The sequence below is a fragment of the Meleagris gallopavo genome, chromosome 1 (assembly GCF_905368555.1).
Source record: "Meleagris gallopavo chromosome 1, MGAL_WU_HG_1.1, whole genome shotgun sequence".
Lineage (NCBI taxonomy): Eukaryota > Metazoa > Chordata > Aves > Galliformes > Phasianidae > Meleagris > Meleagris gallopavo.
Genome location: NC_139404.1, coordinates 21,766,433 through 21,784,758, shown reverse-complemented (window position 1 = coordinate 21,784,758; position 18,326 = coordinate 21,766,433).

Here is an 18,326-nt window from a genome sequence, read left to right as displayed (position 1 = left end):
AGGGGGAGGTTCCAATTGCACTATGCTCACTGTTGGGCCTGGGGAGCCACAGGAACAGCTTCTGTTCTCTGTGTTGTTCTCAACTCAGAAACACAGCAGGAGATGGAAAGCTGGATGGGGTGGCTAGCACCTGAATGAGACAGACCGAAGAACAGGCCAAAGGGTCAGCCAGATTCCTGCTTTGCCTAAGGCAGTATTTCTGCAATTATTTTGGTCTATTCAAATGTTTCCTACAAACGCAGAGCCAGGGAGCCTAGGCAAAGTCCTATATTCGCCAAGAACTTTGTGTTGGAGAGGGGATTGTTCTTTCCTTGCACACTGGACATTTAACTTCTAGACAGTGCATCTTACCCAAATTATACTGTGATTCTCATTGATGTTCTCAGTTTATTGCATAAAATCTGGTGTCTTTCCACACTGAGTGAATAACTGGGTTGCTGTCAATATGCACATTTACTATGACTTGCTTAATCTCATGTAGCTCACAGGTGGCTAATTACTGCCTTGCTAAGTAACATTTTGAGGAACCATTTGTTAATATCTGGCCCTCACAACTTTTTATATATTTCAATTTTTGGTAATCTTTATATTTGTTCTTGAATAAATGCTGCCGTTATTTTACAGCATGCATCCATTCAGTGCCTTGTAATAACCCCTCTGAAGAGAAGATAATGGGAAGCAGACCTTCAAGAAAACAGACCTCATCAAAAATCCCTGCAGATATTTCTTGTGTCAACATTTCTGAAATGGAGACCTTATCTCCTTGAAGGTGAAGTGCAGCATAAAGCCCAGATGAACAACTCCCCTAGCAGTATAACCTGTATGAATAACATCTGTAACAGTTTAACCTTCAAGAATGGGGAGAACCAAGAGCTGTGTCCAGAAACATATGAGTGCCAGCTGCATCCAGCCAGACTCCTGTCTCCATCAGGAAGGAGAAGCAGAACCTGTGACAACGGAGTGAGGGTCTTAGGCCCCTGAGTCCTGTGGCAGAGTCAGAAGGAAGAGATGAGTCCCACGGGCACTGAGAAATTCATCCTTCTGCTCATTGATGAGGAACCAGTCTCTGAGCTTTTCTCACAAGGGAAAACACCAATTCTTTGTAGAACTGTCTGATTTTGGAAGGAGAAAGCTCTCATGCTAGGTTTTGCTTTACAGCCTAACTTCTATTCTGGGACTTAAATTGAAGCTGCAATTAACAACAAATATCTGAGGGTTAGCTACTATTTCAGTGTTTAAATAGAACAGTTATTGTTACTTTGCACACAGTTAATGTCACTTTGTACATACACTTACCAAAGGCAAGAAATGAAAAAAATCTCTGAATGAAAACCAACTAGTGCTGTAATATACAGTTCCTCTCACAGGCTCACCACAAAGGATCATGCCAACCTCTTGATGCAGCATGTACAGTCCTATATTAAGCCATTTCAGTTACTCTTTATTCAGTTTTAATCTTTAGAACTCGTTCTTGAAATCCATATTTAAGATATTTTTTATTAAGTCATTTGGAGTACTAAATTAAATATCATCCACAGGTCTCAAAAAATCTTGATAATTAGACACAAGGGGTGGGACTCATTTGACTGTATGCAAATTGCTCCAGGAGCTATCTGCGTCTACTCTAATCACACCGTGTTCTCTTTATAACCAAAGAGAAATAAGCACTTCAAGGGTATGAGTCAACTGATCTATTTCAGATATTTGGTATTTTATGAACTGCACCCTAAAAGCAACTATTTCTCCTCAGTCACTGAAAAAGAGCCTTAGTGACCAGTTTAGAGATCTCCACTGGTGGTATTGTAGAGTGATAACCCCATTGAGATAAGTGATGGTGATAATGGGCATGCCTTTAAGTAAGTGAGCCCAAGCAATACACAGTTACTATTAGCCCTACAGCTATCTGCATACCAAATCCATACAGGCAGCCTACAATACTCTATCATCAACAACCTTCTTAGTCTTTTTTTACCTCCTCAGTATGTTTCTAACAAGTTTGATCAGTCCTTTAAAAGTGGAAGAAATCAAGGTATTGAAAAGAAAAGGGTAGGGAAAGGATAGGGAAGTTAAGGGAAGTGAAAAGGGAAGAGAAGGGAAGGGAAGGGGTAAAATGAGAAGCCAAAATGGCTGGAGTTGCTTCCACACTGGGTTTGTCCTGCTTGGGGCCAGGGCAGAGGACTTGGGTCTGACTCAGAATTTCCACCTGTGAGCTCTGCTTGCTTCTTTCCATGTGGATGCAATACAAGGGCCATGTTCTTCTCTCTGAGTTTTGGTCCTGGCCACATTCCAATCCACAGAAGACCACATTGCATGCCAGATCTTGATATCCTCAAAGGCACTCCACTCTACTGTTTAGCCAACTGAAATGCTCTACGTATATGGACTTGAGTAATTTTGAGTTACTTTTGGGAGAAAGACATTGCAATAGCAAACATAGCCATTATTTCTTTGACAGCTATACTTCAGATGTTTTTGTTTGTTTGTTTGTTTGTTTGTTTAATAAAGGATTTCGTAATTTTTATTTCTGGAAAGTTTGGGGCCAACCTTAACATGGATTTTCAAAAGTCGTTCGTAGATACTGCCTGATGTCTCAGAAATCTGTGCAGCATGGTAAGTAATCAAAATACTGTGCTCCTGTTGCATAAATTAGCAGGGCTTCGCTCTACAGTCAAGTATCCAAAATGGTTATTTTCTGGACTCAAGGGGCTTCTCTGCAGAGATATGGGAACAAAAAAGAAAAATAGATAAAAGTGAAAAAGCCCATTATATTCACCAGAGAAAAACATTTTCATTTCCACCCACAAGATGGTGCCACTTGCTCAATTTAAAGCCCAATTTTCCCTTGAAAACGACATTAAGAAATTATATTTACGAAATTAATCCCCGTGAAAAATGTGATGGAGTGAGATAGTCCTACCAGTGCCTTTAAAATGGGATTTCATTGGGATTTCAATGACATATGGTCGTTTCTCTGTCCCTCTGCACAAATTATATCCTGTTCGGGGATGTGTTTGCCAATCTGAGTGACAGAAATAACCTTCTAGAGCATATTGTTCCTGCTAGTTCCTCAGAGCCATGCAGCTCACTCTGAGTGGGTTTTTGTTTCTTTCTGTGCATCGTGAAAATAAACGTTTACCAAATTTGAAAGCATTATACTTAAGGAAATGTACCAAAAATGGGCAATCTGCACAGATCTGAGTGTACAATGTGAAAAGATTGGGGTTGCCAATGTGTGACTGCGACACATCTGAGAGTGCTCTTTGCTGGGGATGATTAATTGGGTGGAAAGCTACCAGCTTTCCTTTAGGTTGCTGTCTCATTTGTCTAGCTGGCAATTAGGGAAGAAAAAAAAATCACACACTTTTTTCTTTTAAACTAAATGTATAAAAAGAGTAAAAAAGTAGAACACTCACACTCAGTTAGAATATCTTTTGGGGTGACAACTGCTGCTTAATATTATTGTCACCTGATGAAAGCTGAAAACCCAAAAGATTGAGAAATAAATGTAGGGTTTTATACAGAAATTCATCTGTAAAAATATCTTCAAATCAAATACTGAAAGGATAGGGGATAGTAAAGGAGGCAGGGAGACAGTCTCTTGGCAATTCTGTGTCTCCTCACTCAGTTCTCCTTTGGGTGTCCCCCCCAGTCCCTCTGGCTGCCCTCCTACCCACACTGCAGTAGCTCTCCTCCAGATCTGCTCATTTAGGAACTGCTTTCTCTGTGGGGTACAGAGAGAAGTGAAGAGGAGTAAAACCATGTAGAGGGGCTACCTGCATTTATTTGAGTTTTAAATACCCCTAAAATTGTGCTTCGTGATAGGAAAACATTGGGCAGCCTAGACTATGTGCATCACTCCTATGACAACACATGGTGGGAATGAATTTCAGTAAGCATAGAGGAGAGGTTTTGTGTTTTATGATGGCAATCCTTATCCGTATTTAAACCAAGAGGAAGAAAAGTCAGCCTTTTATTCAGATGACATGCTGAAAGGCAAAACACAGCTACAGGAACTCCTACATCTCTTATACAGTCTCAAGAGTTTTATTTGAGAGTCCAAAGCTGCTTCCATTCACACGGTTAGGACAGCAGTGCAAATGACTAACATGGTTTCAGTCTTTTTATTGCCCAATTAATTCTTCTTAAATGTAGAAACCTCAATATAAGCAGCTGACATCAAAACACGTACACGCCTCCAAGCCATGGAGCCAGTCATTGTCTCAGCGTAATTCCCCCTCTCAACATCCTGGTGTCTTCTGGCCCTGGTAACATTGTCATCCATATGGTAACCTCTAATTCCAGATAAAACAGCCGAAACATGTTACTATCCTGCATGTCATAGCTTACTTCACATTGCATAAGTATGAGATCTTGCATGACTCATGGAGTTATGACAGCTCCGTACCTGTTTTTTCAGGTTAGCTGCAGGCCAAACAATGTCACCCAGCCCAAGTTACACAGTCTGTTTCTCAGATGCCTGAGTAATCCAGTTTCTTATGAGAGTTGCCCATGTGCATGTGCTGCCTGTTGTTGAAAAAGAAAAATTAGTTTAGACATCGGACACAAACTCTTGTGGAAAATGATTCCTTGATTGGCACAAAAATCTGGATGTTGCAAGGCCCTTGGTTTTTACTGGCTGTATAAGAAGGAAAGTTATATTTCATTCTTTTTAAGTGCCAAAAGAAAGGAAGAAGAATACAGAGAAAGGAAACTAAATCTTCAAAATTAGGGTAATATTTTCAAAGAAGATAATATTATTTGAGTTATATTTATTGGCAACCTCAATGCATCACATTTCTAAATTGTCCCCCCTACATTCAACCATATACATTTTTAGAGGAAAAAATGCTCTCATTTTTCTCCCAAATGCTCTCATAGTCCTTAAAGTCATAATAACTCTTCTGTGAAGAAAGGTGCTGATTTCAGTGGCTTTTGTGTTTCAAAGTTAAAACTGAATCACATTTCCTTGTAAAGAAAAACAAAGCACTCTGGTAGGAAGGGGAAGGAGGAAGGAATAGCAAAAGCAGGAAAATATAGCTTCTGTATCTGGGTAGCTTTTGGAGCACATGATCCTGGATGTGCACTTCAGGCCAGGAAAAACATTTGCCTTTTTGCTCTTATTTTCCTCTCTACAATTCATGGAAAACTTTTTTTTTAGAACTAGATGTGACCGTGTGGGACCAGTTTTCAGCTTGCTGAGTTGAACAAAGTGTATAGCAGGGCGAAGGCAGTCTGCCTTGCTAAGATGGGTTCTTACACAGACAGAAGACAGGAATGATTGAGAAAAAGTAATGTGGAGGGGAAAGAAGGTGTAGGGGAAGTTTGTGCATTAGAAGGATAGTTATTAGGAATGGCTTGTATCAGAGGTGTGAGATGGCTGCCCCACCACCACTGATGGCAGCTCTGAGGGCTGCTGAGCATGACATGACCTGCAGCACAGCATCTTAAGGGACTGTGAGCTCCAAACAGTGCTGGTTTGCTCTGTTTCAGTGTTTGCTCTGTATTTTAGAGTTTGCTGTGTGCTTCAGTGCGGCATCATGGAGTTGTGCAGTGATGATGACTTCTGGGTTTGAAAGTGGCTCTGTTCTGCTGGTTATGTCAACAACTTCTGGGCAAAACTTTGTGAATCTGAGTGTTGATGAGGAAAAGGGATGAAAAATTTCAGGAAAACAAAACAAAACAGAACAGAACAAAACAAAAAGAAATCTCTTGGTTTTATCAGTAGCTTACTGATAGCCTTCACATAATGAGTGTAACATATGACAGAGCTTTTGTGAGCAGTAGGTTTCTGACTGTGAGTTCTACGTATGGCAAGATAGCTTTTAGATAAGCAAAGATTTATTTCTCACAAAAAGTGTTTTCTCAGGTGTTGCCTAATTTTCATTTAGCATCCAGAAAATGAATTTTTATTGTGGAAGTGAAAAATATTCTTTTTCATCAGGCGGTTACAAGTTGATCTCACGAGTTTCCTGCAGTCCTCCTTTTTGTCAGATGGTGATAGAACACCTACAGAAATCACGGAGATACAATTTATCCACAGGACCCAGCATCTTCTTTCTGGCTGTACACGAGAAACAGAAGAGAGCTACTCTGCAGAAGTATGTGGGAAGTCATGGCAATTCTTAAGCTTTCTCTTCAGTAAGCATACACTGACATTATTTTCTCTTTATTCATTTATCTCCTGCTGTTGTTTGAAAGTACCATCAGCCAGCCAGGCCTGTGAGTCAGCACCCTCCCTGTGTGAAGCTGAACAATAAATTCCATTTCTTCCTCCTTACACTTTAGATATAACTTCATTGCCCTGTTCAGCTAGGAGCGAGATCTGTTAGTTATTCTCTTCTCATGTGATGAGATTACCAGCCTCCTCTGGTGTGCCAACAAAAACTCATCTAAGTTCAGAAAAATAGTGAAGGCACCACATTTTTTTCTGAAGGAGTGCTGCAATTATGACAGTATCACAGAAAAAGTAGAAAAAGGTCTTTGAGTAAAGCTTCTCAGACGTGAAGGCTCTTCAGAGAAATGTACTCAGTGAGCCAGCCCAACTTGTCTCTATTTGACAGATGTACTGAGAGCTGGGGAGCCGCAGACCTGAATTTGTAAGAGTGGCTACAAAAGAACTTCTTTCTCCAAAATTATGTTCTGAATATGACAAGCTTACAAATGTTTGCAGATTTTGAGCTTTAAGCATACTTTCCATCTCTATATTGTAAACATAACCACCAGCAGAGCAAGATCTCTGCCATCTCAGTGCAAAGGCTTGGTATGCATAGTGCATTGTCAGGAGCTTCTTGCAAGATTACATAAAACTTAAGATCAACCAAGACACTGGATACATTCAGAGAATGTTAGTGAAGTGAGTAATTTTTGCATCCACAGAATTAAATATTTACAGAAATACTGAGGCTTTGTTAGAAATTGAGGTTTCTAAAATGGATTTTTAGGCTCTTTAGAAAGCATAATGAAATGTAAAATCTTAGCTTTATTTCCTTATATTCTGTATTGGGTTAAGAGAGAACATTTAGTGTTCCTTGGATAGAACCTCTTACCTTGTTACAAAATTGCTTTGTTGTACTGTTAAATCTTGATCGTTCTCCAGACAAAATCAGCTAACTAGCCCAAGTTTTATTTGGTGTTGACTGATATGCAGTTGCCTTTTAGTGAGTACTATTGGTGATAGGTGGATGGTTGGACTGATGATCTCGAAGATCTTTTCCAACCTCGATGATTCTGTGATTCTGTGATATTCACAAGCCTGGGTTTCATTCTGCCCTAAGGCAGCGTGCATTAGCTGTCCATTCCAGAATTGCCGTTCACACACAGTTTGTAGATACATTATCATAGATAATTCTACCTGAAAGGATTTTTATACAGTCTGGCAATCACAGGCGGGCAACGCAACAGCAGACAGTCTGGTATCCTCCAGGTGAGATGTTAGTGTGATGTTAGCAGCCAGTACAGGAAGAGCCAAAGCTCTCATATTTTCACTGAAACTGTAACAACAGGATGGTGTTCCCCAAAAACCAATCAAGGATGAGTATTAACAAAAAACAGAAGGGAGCACTTCTGCTATGAGGACAGGCTGAGAGAGCTGGGGTTCTTCAGCCTGGAGAAGAGAAGGCTCTAAGGAGACCTTAGAGTGGCCTTCCAGAACCTGAAGGGGCCTACAGGAAAGCTGGAGAGGGACTCTTTAGAAGGGGAGGAAGCAGCAGGAGGAGGGGAAATGGCTTTAAACTGGAAGAGGGTAGACTAGATATTAGGTAGAAATTATTTCCTGTGAGAGTGGTGAGACACTGGAACAGGTTGCTCAGTGAGGCTGTAGATGTCCCCTCCCTGGAAGCATTTGAGGCCAGGCTGAATGGGGCTTTGAACAACCTGGTCTAGAGGGAGGTGTCCCTGTCTATAGGCAGGGGTTGGAACTAGATTATCTTAAAGGTTCTTTCCAATCCAAACCATTCTCTGATTCTATGATTCTATGACAGGCATCCTAATGCAAACTAGTCCTGAAAGAGACAGTTTATTCTGTCTCACAGTTATCTAGTGCTTTACCTTTAGTTTATATAGCAATAAAATCAAAGGCCTGGTATTTATGAAAAAATGTGTACAAAGATGCAAGATAGAGACCTAATCCTTTAACCTCTAGTACTTGAAGGATTTATAAAATCATACATTGGATTAAAAGGCAGATAAATATATAATAACTGTAATTTCAAAAGTAACAATGTTGGTTCAATGTCCAAATGCCCAAAGATATTTAGATGCTTGATTGCACTGAAATCAGTAATAAACAAGAACTAAGCACTTAAGTTTGCAGATTTGAGCACTTAGTCCTGTGAGGCCAATCAATGTAACAGCTTTTGGCAAAGCCAGTAGGTGCCCATTACATCTTTGGGGATGAGTTTCATGTTGAATTTGTTGGAAACTCTTCAAATAAATTTTGATATTAAATGCATGTTATTCATAGAATTACTATGTTATTCCAATTATATAATAAGCTGTGAGTGTTTTAGAAGCATTTATTGTTTATAATACATTTGTGACATGGAATGGGACCTAGTTTACAATGTATAGCAAGACTTCATATTTTTCTTGTAGTCTTTAAACACTAAAATCAGTAACTACATAATTAATGAGGAAGCACACATTCTAATTATTCTGCCAGTTACCTGAAAAAAATAAAAACCAACAATCCAAGTCTTGCATTTAAAAGTAGACAGCAATTTTATTCAAGTGACAATGCATGTTCATACTGTGATTTCCCAAGGTATTTCTTGATTCATATGAAGCTGGATTATATTTATAGGATACACAGAATATATGTAAGATATTTAAAATAAGAATGTCATTATCCTTAGACATATAATAATAGCCTGGGAACAGCTAAGCTCTAAACAAATACCTCTTCATAAAGCACAGAATTCTTCCTCTAATTTCATCTGTTAAAGGTCTTGGTTTCATTTGTAATTCAAATAAAAGCAAAGAAGCAGTCTTTCTGAATTACTCCCCCAGCAGTCTGTCCCTACATTTTTCTGCCTCCTGATCCGGCCATCCTTCCTTCTGTCCCAGGGAACACATTCTGTCTCTTCCACAGCAGGGGCTGAGGTCCATCTGCCACCAGCGAGAAAGAGAGTTGGTGGTGGATTCCACTGTGACTCCCAGCACCTGTATTTGGGAAGACCCTGTGAAAGTAAGGCATTGCCTAAATAAGTGTCTCAAGCTAATCCACGCTTTCAGGCTTAGTAAAGGCTTTGTATAGTGCACAGGGACGCTGGCAAAGCTAGGCTGCAAATCTTAGCGTCATTCTCTGCCAGAATTAGATCTATATATGTATATACACTCACATCTCCCTTTGTCAAATTACAGGAATCAAGAACTGCTGAGTCATAGAGATTTTTACAGCTCTCTCATGATCTCCATTCCTCAAATATCAAAGGTAACTGTAATATCAAATAAAAATAACATCAGCAAAGAAAGTTTGTTAGAGTTGAGTTGTTAGTGCCCACACAAGTGGAGGTAGAAAGAAAATAAAAAATCTGAAACCTTTGTGGGATTATTATTGATTTTTATTAATTATCAGTATTCCTCTCAAGTAGTACTGTGAAACAGAAACTAATTATTACCAAATTTACTTCTACTACTCTAGGATATTTGTGGTTGTTTCATTGCTCTGCAGACACACCTCTAGCTCTTTGCCAGCCCTTTTCCCTCAATGGTTAGAGGGATTCTCTTACTCCAGCAGTTCAGAGCACTGCCCATATGAATTATTATGCCCCAAAGAAGTTTTTTAGTTCTCTCTGTCTCCTGTTTATCCTTCAGGATTCACTTTTGTGCGCACTTCTGAGGAAAACCCTGGAGTGGGTGGTACTTTGGTAGGCTGCCAACCATTTATATGAAATTTGTTCTTCTTTCCCACTGTAATAAACAAAGAAATGAGATAGTTTTTAGTTATTAATCTGTTTCTTTTTCCCACGCTGCCACTCAATTTTAAACATGCTTATGTCTATTTTTCATCTATTCCAAAGGTTTTATGTATTTATCATTTGATAGAACAAAGGGAAATGGACTCAAACTAAAAGAGGGGAGATTTAGATTGGATCTAAGGAAATATCTTTTACAGTAAGAGTTATGAGGCACTGGAACAGGTTGCCCAGAGAGATGGTGGAAGCCCCATCCATGAAGACATTCAAGTTAAGCCTGGACAAGGCTCTGGGCAACCTGATCTAGCTGTGGTGTCCCTGTTAACTGCAGGGGAGTTGGAGCAGATGACCTTTAAGGTCAACTCAAATGATTCTGTGATTCTATGATTTTATCTCCATAGTCCAAGCACATGTGCACAGCATGTATACATTTGACTCTGACATAATAACTTATGTAATAATATTTAATTGAAAGTTATTCTTCATATGATACATTTGAACTGATTGAACAAAGTGAATCATTTGCATCATCTGTCTGCCTGTCTGTCTTTCTGTCAGTGTAATTATCTGTTCTTCCTCAAAGAAAATATCAGCCAGGCATACAAGAGGGGCTCAGATCTCAAAGGTCATCACGTATCTACCCAGCGATGGAAATAGCCTGCTGATTAAATACAAGAGAGCAACCCAAAGGCTGAGGTGCACAATGGTCACCCTGTGAGCCAGTGCAACAAGGTTCTGTAAATGACTTAACCTTGGAAAAATTTAAACTGGTGTCACAGTCAGTGATGAGACATGGGTCCATGGGAAGCTTCCCTTTATTATTTCCAGGGCTCAGGGAGCTACTTGTTTCCTATTTAATAAAACAGTTGTGCAAAGTCAGAACCAAGTATGGCAACAACAATAACATCTGTAGTTGTTCCAATAGTTCTTTGTACTTGTTTCCTGTATTTATTGCACATTTAATACTCAAATGGCAACACAATCATGCTTGATAAGATTAGGAAATGCAGAGTTTCCTTCTTTTACACTTCACAGTTCCCACGTGGGGATGTGGACCTCTCTGAGCTCCCTCTCCAGAATGCTAGAATACCCTAATAACTTTGAGCATCACACTGTATGTAGCAACTCCCTCTGTACAACTCTATATATCCAGTAGCTTTTTAACTGGTCCATCAATGAGCCATTGCAAGGCTGATCCACTGCAAAGCATCTCTGAGGAGCACGCATGGGTGCTGTGGGGTGCTGCTATTTCCTGCCCTGTGCTGATTGGTGCCCACACCAGTGCTCCTTGGTTGTAGATGTCATGGTCATAGAATGGTGAAGACTGAACAATCTATGGAGGTTGATGCCAAACAGTCTCTATAAAAAAGGCTCTTCCTGAACTGTTTTGTTGGCTCTCTTTTTTCCAAGCAGCCTTGCTTTTCCCTGCCCCACAGTCACTGCTGTCAGTGCTTGTCACTAGTGAGCGTGAGGCTCTCAAAAATTCATTCTTCCCAAACATTAATCGGGTCATTCCCTTATCAGGCCATAAAAGTTGGTTATACAAAATTATCACGACAAGAGCCAGGCTGCTTACAAGTATTACGTCCAACTTTTTTTTGTGCACTTATTTACTTACTTTACAATGACATGGCGAGTGTTTAAATAAAAATCTACACATATCTTCAGACCCTCTCAGTTTCTCATTAGTTAAAAACCCACTCATTAGGAAGAGCAAATTCCCCAAACAAACACATCAGCTGTTGTAATTTGTTCTGCCAAAGTTTACTGCTGTTCACTGGTTTCACAGAGGTAAGTGCCATGTTATTTACTCAATTAATACTCTGTAAAGACAAAGTTTTCTCTTCTGGTTATAGTCTACCACTTGTAGAGGCTTTCTGAGTTATCTTCTGTAGCACATCACTTCTGAACTATATTTTCTTTCTGTTTTCTCTTGTTAAATAGCTTCTTGGTGATTTACACTCCGTAATGTATAACAGCTATTTTAGATGAGAAAACTGATGTTGAAAAGCTGTCTGTGAATAAAATTCACATTTGAAAAGCAGGATAAATGCTTTGACTTTAAAGGCATTTTAGCATATGATTAACTATTTTAATATGTAAAGTGGTGCACTAGGTTACGCATAGAATGCTACAGATCAAGAAGGCAGCTAATTATATGTTGGCCATGTATTTAATTCCATATGAAAGAATAAAAATATGCCTTTTTCATTAGAAGCAAACTATGAAGTTTAATTGTTTCAAGATAACTCACAGATTTGAATTAAGGCATTCCATCACAACAATCAGTGTATTTTAAACTAAAGACAAAAGCAGTCTCAAAGAGGATGCTGTTAGTTGCATGACAATGACTTTTGTCCATTAATGGTTTGTGTTAAGATATGCTGGGTATTAGCAGAGAGAGAGATGCTTTTACCCAGATGAGCTGAATACCGGCACGCAAATAAGTCTGAATTTAATGCTACCTCAAGTACTTCATTTATATTTTCAAATTGCCCTGAGTTTCTGTTTGGTAAAGTGTAATATTTCATTTTGTGTTGTCCAAAGAATAGGACTTATAAGCAGAGATTTACAGTGGAATATACAAATATTTTAAGCATTTGTCCACATATTAGTAATTTTTAGATAATTGAAGAATACATTTTTCCACTCACAAGATTATAAATGCTTAAAACTCCATTAATTCAACTGGAACATTTCCAGATTTACACCCCTCAATTATTTTCAATTGAATTTTCTTGAATTACACCATCTGAGAGCGGAATTTATCTCTGATAGAGCAAAAGTTAATTTAGTTTACAGCATTTTCTCAGGATTAAGCCAAAGCCTTGTTGTAGGAATTCCCCATGTTATCAATTTGACTTAATTTTCTCTTTTATCAGTGACTCTAATAACAACAAACCCCTCAAAAAGTGAATGTTTAAGCAGACGGTGAGAAGGAAGTGAAACTATTTTAAACGCTTCACAACAATGTAAACTCATCTATTATTTAATATACATTCATAAATTCTTTTAAGCTACTACCATTGTGTTCCAGAAGGTAGAGTGTATTCTGTTAGTGCCAATTAATGCTCATGATCTCCAGCTAAAAGTAGTCAGTAATAAATTTAAAGGAAAATCTATAAACCATTAAGAACTTTCATTCAAAATACTGTTGCTAGGCACTTTTGTTTTCACCCATCAAAGGCCACAACCAGAAGAACAGTCTACTGAGCAATGCTGAGGACATTAGTCTTAATTATTCAGGGGATTAAAACTTTAACATCTCCTACAATCAATATAGCTTCTCACTAAGGCAAAAAAGTACAACTGCTTTTTTCCCTTTTATCCTTTGCAAGATATTTCAACGGAGAGGAAAAAAATATCCTAAAGTAGCTTATGAAAACTTAGGCTTTTAATATAACATTTGCAACTTGCGAATTTTAAATACTGAGAATTCTTTCTTTCTAAGATATGTTTGTGTCCAGTTTGTAATTCAATAGAAGCGGGTGGAAAATAACAAAGACAATACATCAAGCTTTTTCTTAAAACAATGACTTGATCGGTGCTTCATACATTAATTAATAGATAACTTCTATTGATAACTTCTAGATATGTATTTTTTATCTAGTGTCATCCACTTAAAAAATACTCTTTGCTTTACTTTAAGCAATTGAAAAATCATTTGTAGTGCATGCATATTTAATCTCCTTCTACAGCATGGACAGATTGAAAACATATTAATTTGTCTTTACTTGATATTCAAACTGTCATCTATAATCTGTGATGACTTAAGATGACAGGAAGTTTTTTAACTAAAACACAGGGCCAATAACCGTGATCTGCATATTATTTTTCCTTCATCAAATGATTTTCTACTAAATCACTTAGAAGTTTTTTATGCAAGCATTCAGATACAAGTTGTTTCCCTTTTAAGGAGGAAGTTAACACAATTTGAAGTTCATGTGGTTAAAAAAAAAAAAAAAAAGATACTGGCTCCAAAAATGTGATCAGAAGTCATTTGGGACTGTGACAAAGGGCTGATTTGGCAGCACTGTGTAGGTTACTCTGAAAGTAATACCTCTATTTATTTCCATGGACTGTTTGATAGAGCAAATTCTCAGCTACAAAACACTGCTTTTTTCAACATAGTCACCACCAGTAGCTGTGCATTTTTGCCAGCAATGAACAAGAGCCTGCATGCTGTGCTTGCAATAATCTGCATGGCCATTCGGACCACGGTTTGTCTTTCACAGCACTGTCACCACTGCTGAAACACACCACCCACCACCTCACTGTGCTCACATCCACTGCTTGGTCTCCATAATGGATGGACATTTACCAGTGAGGCTTTGGTGACAACACACAGATGCAGATCCTTCCTTTAGTGCCTGTAAGGTCTGGAGGTGACCACAGTGGCCTTACATCACCCAGGCCTGACTGCGTGGCCTATCCCCATCACGGTTTGATGTTAAAATAAGACTGAAGAGAACATTCAGAGGTGAGGAGCTGGAGGGGCCACAGTGTTCTCGCAGACACTTGGTCCTGTGCTACTCAAGGCTCCCTCCTTTGGAGAGGCACAACTGTGGAGACCGCAGCTGCAGCTCTCAGGTCAGAGACCCAATTCTGCCTTCCTCTGTGCAGGCCAGGAGCCCAAGCCTTAATTTCAAAGCCAAAAGAACACTCCTGATGGCAAAACCTAAAGGAATGATTGCATCTCATGGAGGTGCACAAAGGGCTTGATACAGATACTGGGGAACAAGGAAACCCTGATTTTTCTGCCCTTTGCTAACCTATGCTATTGTTTCTTGCTTTTAAACATGATCTAAACTGCAGTCATTCCACATTCCAAAAATTACAACTAGAAATTAAAAGTTCACCTGGTTATAGTGAGGCATATTGTGGTGTGAAAGCAGTTTAAGGAATGATATGTAGTTCTATGAAATGTGTTCCACGATGAAGGCTACAGTGATGGCAGCATCTAGCAACCCAAGCAGCCCTCAGGCAGTTTTGGTACTAATGCATAGACTTTGCAGATGATAAGATGTGAGTAAAGATATGTGTCTGCCTCTAATGAAGGTAGATAATGGCAGGACAAGGGGAAATGGCTTTAAGTTGAGGGAGGAAAGATTTAGGTTGGATGTCAGGGGGAAGTTCTTTACCGAGACAGTGGTGAGGTGCTGGAACAGACTGCCCAGAGAGGTTGTAGATGCCCCGTCCCTGGAGGTGTTCAAGGCCAGGTTGGATGGGGCTGGTCTGCCTGGTCTAGTATTAAATGTGGAAGTTGGTGGCCTTGACTGTGGCAGGGGGTTGGAACTTGTTGACCCTTGAGGTTCCTTCCAACCCAAGCCATTCTATGATCCTATGATTCTACAATTCTATGATTCTACGACTCTATGAAATGAATGATGGGTTCCAGGGGAAGAAAACCTTTTGAATACCAGTTATTTTAGCTTTCAGTCCCATGCTTCTGTACATTCTTTTCTCTCAACTGAAGGCATGACATGAGCGGCAAATAACAGAAACAATGAAGCTAAACAGGAAATGCCTGAGCAGATCTTTGGTCTAAATCTGACTGCCTGTAAAACTCTGATACGCACGAAAGAATGTCTTCTGGAGTTTTCCATTTGCCTTGACATGAACAAATCACTGTTTACAAAAGGTCAGCAGTTATAACAAGGATAGCAAAGGTCTGAGTCCCCATCTCCTTGCTCTTTGAATTTCTTTTCACACATTTTGCACAAAAATCGAAGGATGCTACTTCACACCTTGTAGCCTCATCTCTCTGTTCACCTATGAGAAGTGAACTTTAACACAAATTGCAAAGAAAAAGACATGTTCCTTTTGGTACTTCTATTGCTCCGTAAGGAAGACTGCAAAAATTTTAGTGTTAACTGTTATCTGTTAACGTTTCAACTTTACATCTTACCTGACAAAGAAAGCTGTAGAAGTAGGATGATGTGAGCTGGCAGACTGAAAACTGGTGTGTGAGAGGATACAGTCAACACTAATCATTTCTAAAAAATGATGCTAGTGCATATTTAAAACATTCAGACAATACAGTTTTTCACTTTTGAAGCATAAACATATTCCCTATAAGTTTGCAGTCTGTGTGTACCTTACCACCTCATCAGCACAAGAAATTTTCCCACAGCACCAAGCAAGACTTCTGACACAGTTTGGATCAGAAGAATAGCAGTAGAGAGGGAGCAAGACAAGGACAGAAAAACACAGAGAATTACCCATAAATGTATAGATAAATACATGATATTTTGTAAATGCACATTGTGTGCATATACATCGTATCTCAGAGAATACTGTACTGATGCACATGATTTTTACGTTACTTACATGCTACTTTTGAATGTGATTCTATTATCATTTTTATTAAATACAGTTGAAATGTCCTTATGTCCTTGTCCTGCCACAATATTTATTTTACTCCAAATGTGGTCAGATTCAAAAAAGGACATTTCTTTTAGCTGCCAATTTTGCACATTCCTTAGTGTAATACAAATAATACAACTGCTTTAAATTTCTTTGTAAGTGTTGTCATATTTTAGATAAAATTCTGAGAAAAATGTCTCACTACAGATACGAGATGCATTAGTTAAAATGAAGGTGTATTAACAGTGAAAAACACTATTGTGCTATACTTGCAGTTGCAAGACAAGGAGAATTGTACACAGTTTAGAAAAAAAAAAAGAGGAAAAATTTTAAGGTTACTACAGTAAGAGCCTCAGATTTCCTCATTAACCCCCACCAGGCTAATATAATTTAAAAGCCAGTATATTTTTTAAAGATGTATAGTTAAATCATGACAGAAAGGTGATTTTTCCAACTTTTAACAGGAAAGAGTTATATGGCTTAAACTATATTTGCAGTGTTTCACAGAGCTTCCTTTTAGACTCTCACATGCATTACTGAGTCTTGAAATGTCAACTATAACACCTTTAAATCCTATCTGAAATATGTCTAAATCTACATAAGATCTCTGCTTCACTGCAACTTCTGCTTGAAACTTCTTTCCACTTATGCCATTTTTTGTCATTATAGCTCTGGAGAAATTATGTCTATTTCTTCAGAAAGAGTACAAAAACTGACATAAATCTCTCAGTAGTTTATTACCTTACAAGTGAAGAAAGATAACAAAATGAAATCTACAGAACGTAAATTTTTCATTCAGAGCGTGGTCAGACACTGAAATGGCCTGCAAAGGGAGATGGTGGAGTCACCGCCCCTGGCAGTGTTCAAGAGCATCTGGATGAGGAGCTACAAGATACAGTTTGGTAGCTTGTGGTAGAAATGGTGATGGAAGGACAGTTGGACTAGATGATCTTGTAGATCCTTTCCAATCTTGTGATTCTATGATTCTATGAGTCTATAAATATATGGATTATACTGCTCTGAAATTTCGTCATATGGAGAAGTATAGTGAGAGGATGCGCTTGCCAACTATTACAAAGTTGCGTTGGCTGGCTATCATATGGCCAACATGTGAATCATAATACAAAACGCAAGTGGTAATGTAGTGTGTTATGGTGCAAAGAACCCTGTCATAATTAATACACGTTAGAAAAGAAGAACTTGCCATCTGGAAAGCACCACTGCACTGTATTGTAATCTGTGTTGTGCAGATAAGTTTTTTCAGGGTGCAGATCTACATCTTTATAAATTTCAAGCCGTGTATTTTGAAATCAAAGTGTTCAATTGAGATGTTTGGTTCAGCAGCAGTCAGATATGTGGAAATGGAAATGTACAGGAATTCTGGCCAGTAATCATGGTGATAATAAAAGTTGGGCTACATTAAGAAAATTTGCTTGGAAAAAGCAATTTTTTTTGTTTCTTTTTAAGGGAATGTGGAAAGAAGTATGCAGAAAAGTACTCACTTGTTTTATGAAACAGTAAATTTCAAGGCACCTATTAAAGGATATACTAAAAATCAGCCATAACCTGCAGCATACTGAACTGCATAGAGGAAGCTCATGCAAGTAGAAAAAGTCATGTTATAAAGAGTGAGAGCATGATCCAAACGTTACTGCAATAAAAAATCTCATCAGCTTCAATGATTTCTTGTCAGACTTTCATTTGCGAGGAATTCATTTTTGTTTTTAGAATATAGAGCAGAAAAGTTGGGAACAGATTCTGCTCTGAAAATATTACAGTGCCTCAGAAAGTTGTGTGCATCTGTAGGAAGTTAAATTAACCATAACAATATGTCATTGAATCAGAAAAATGGGAGGATTTGAATCAAGATTTATAATGAGCTTCAAGAAGGAATTGTTAGTGTCTGCACTCATTAAAATATTAGGGTTTAAAATAGTCCAATTAGTGGCCTTGCTTGAGAATAAAAAGGTCATAGTCCAAAACATAGCAATGGAAATTGCAATAAAAAGATATTTTGCTCTTGTTTAGAGGTTCTTTTCTGTGAAA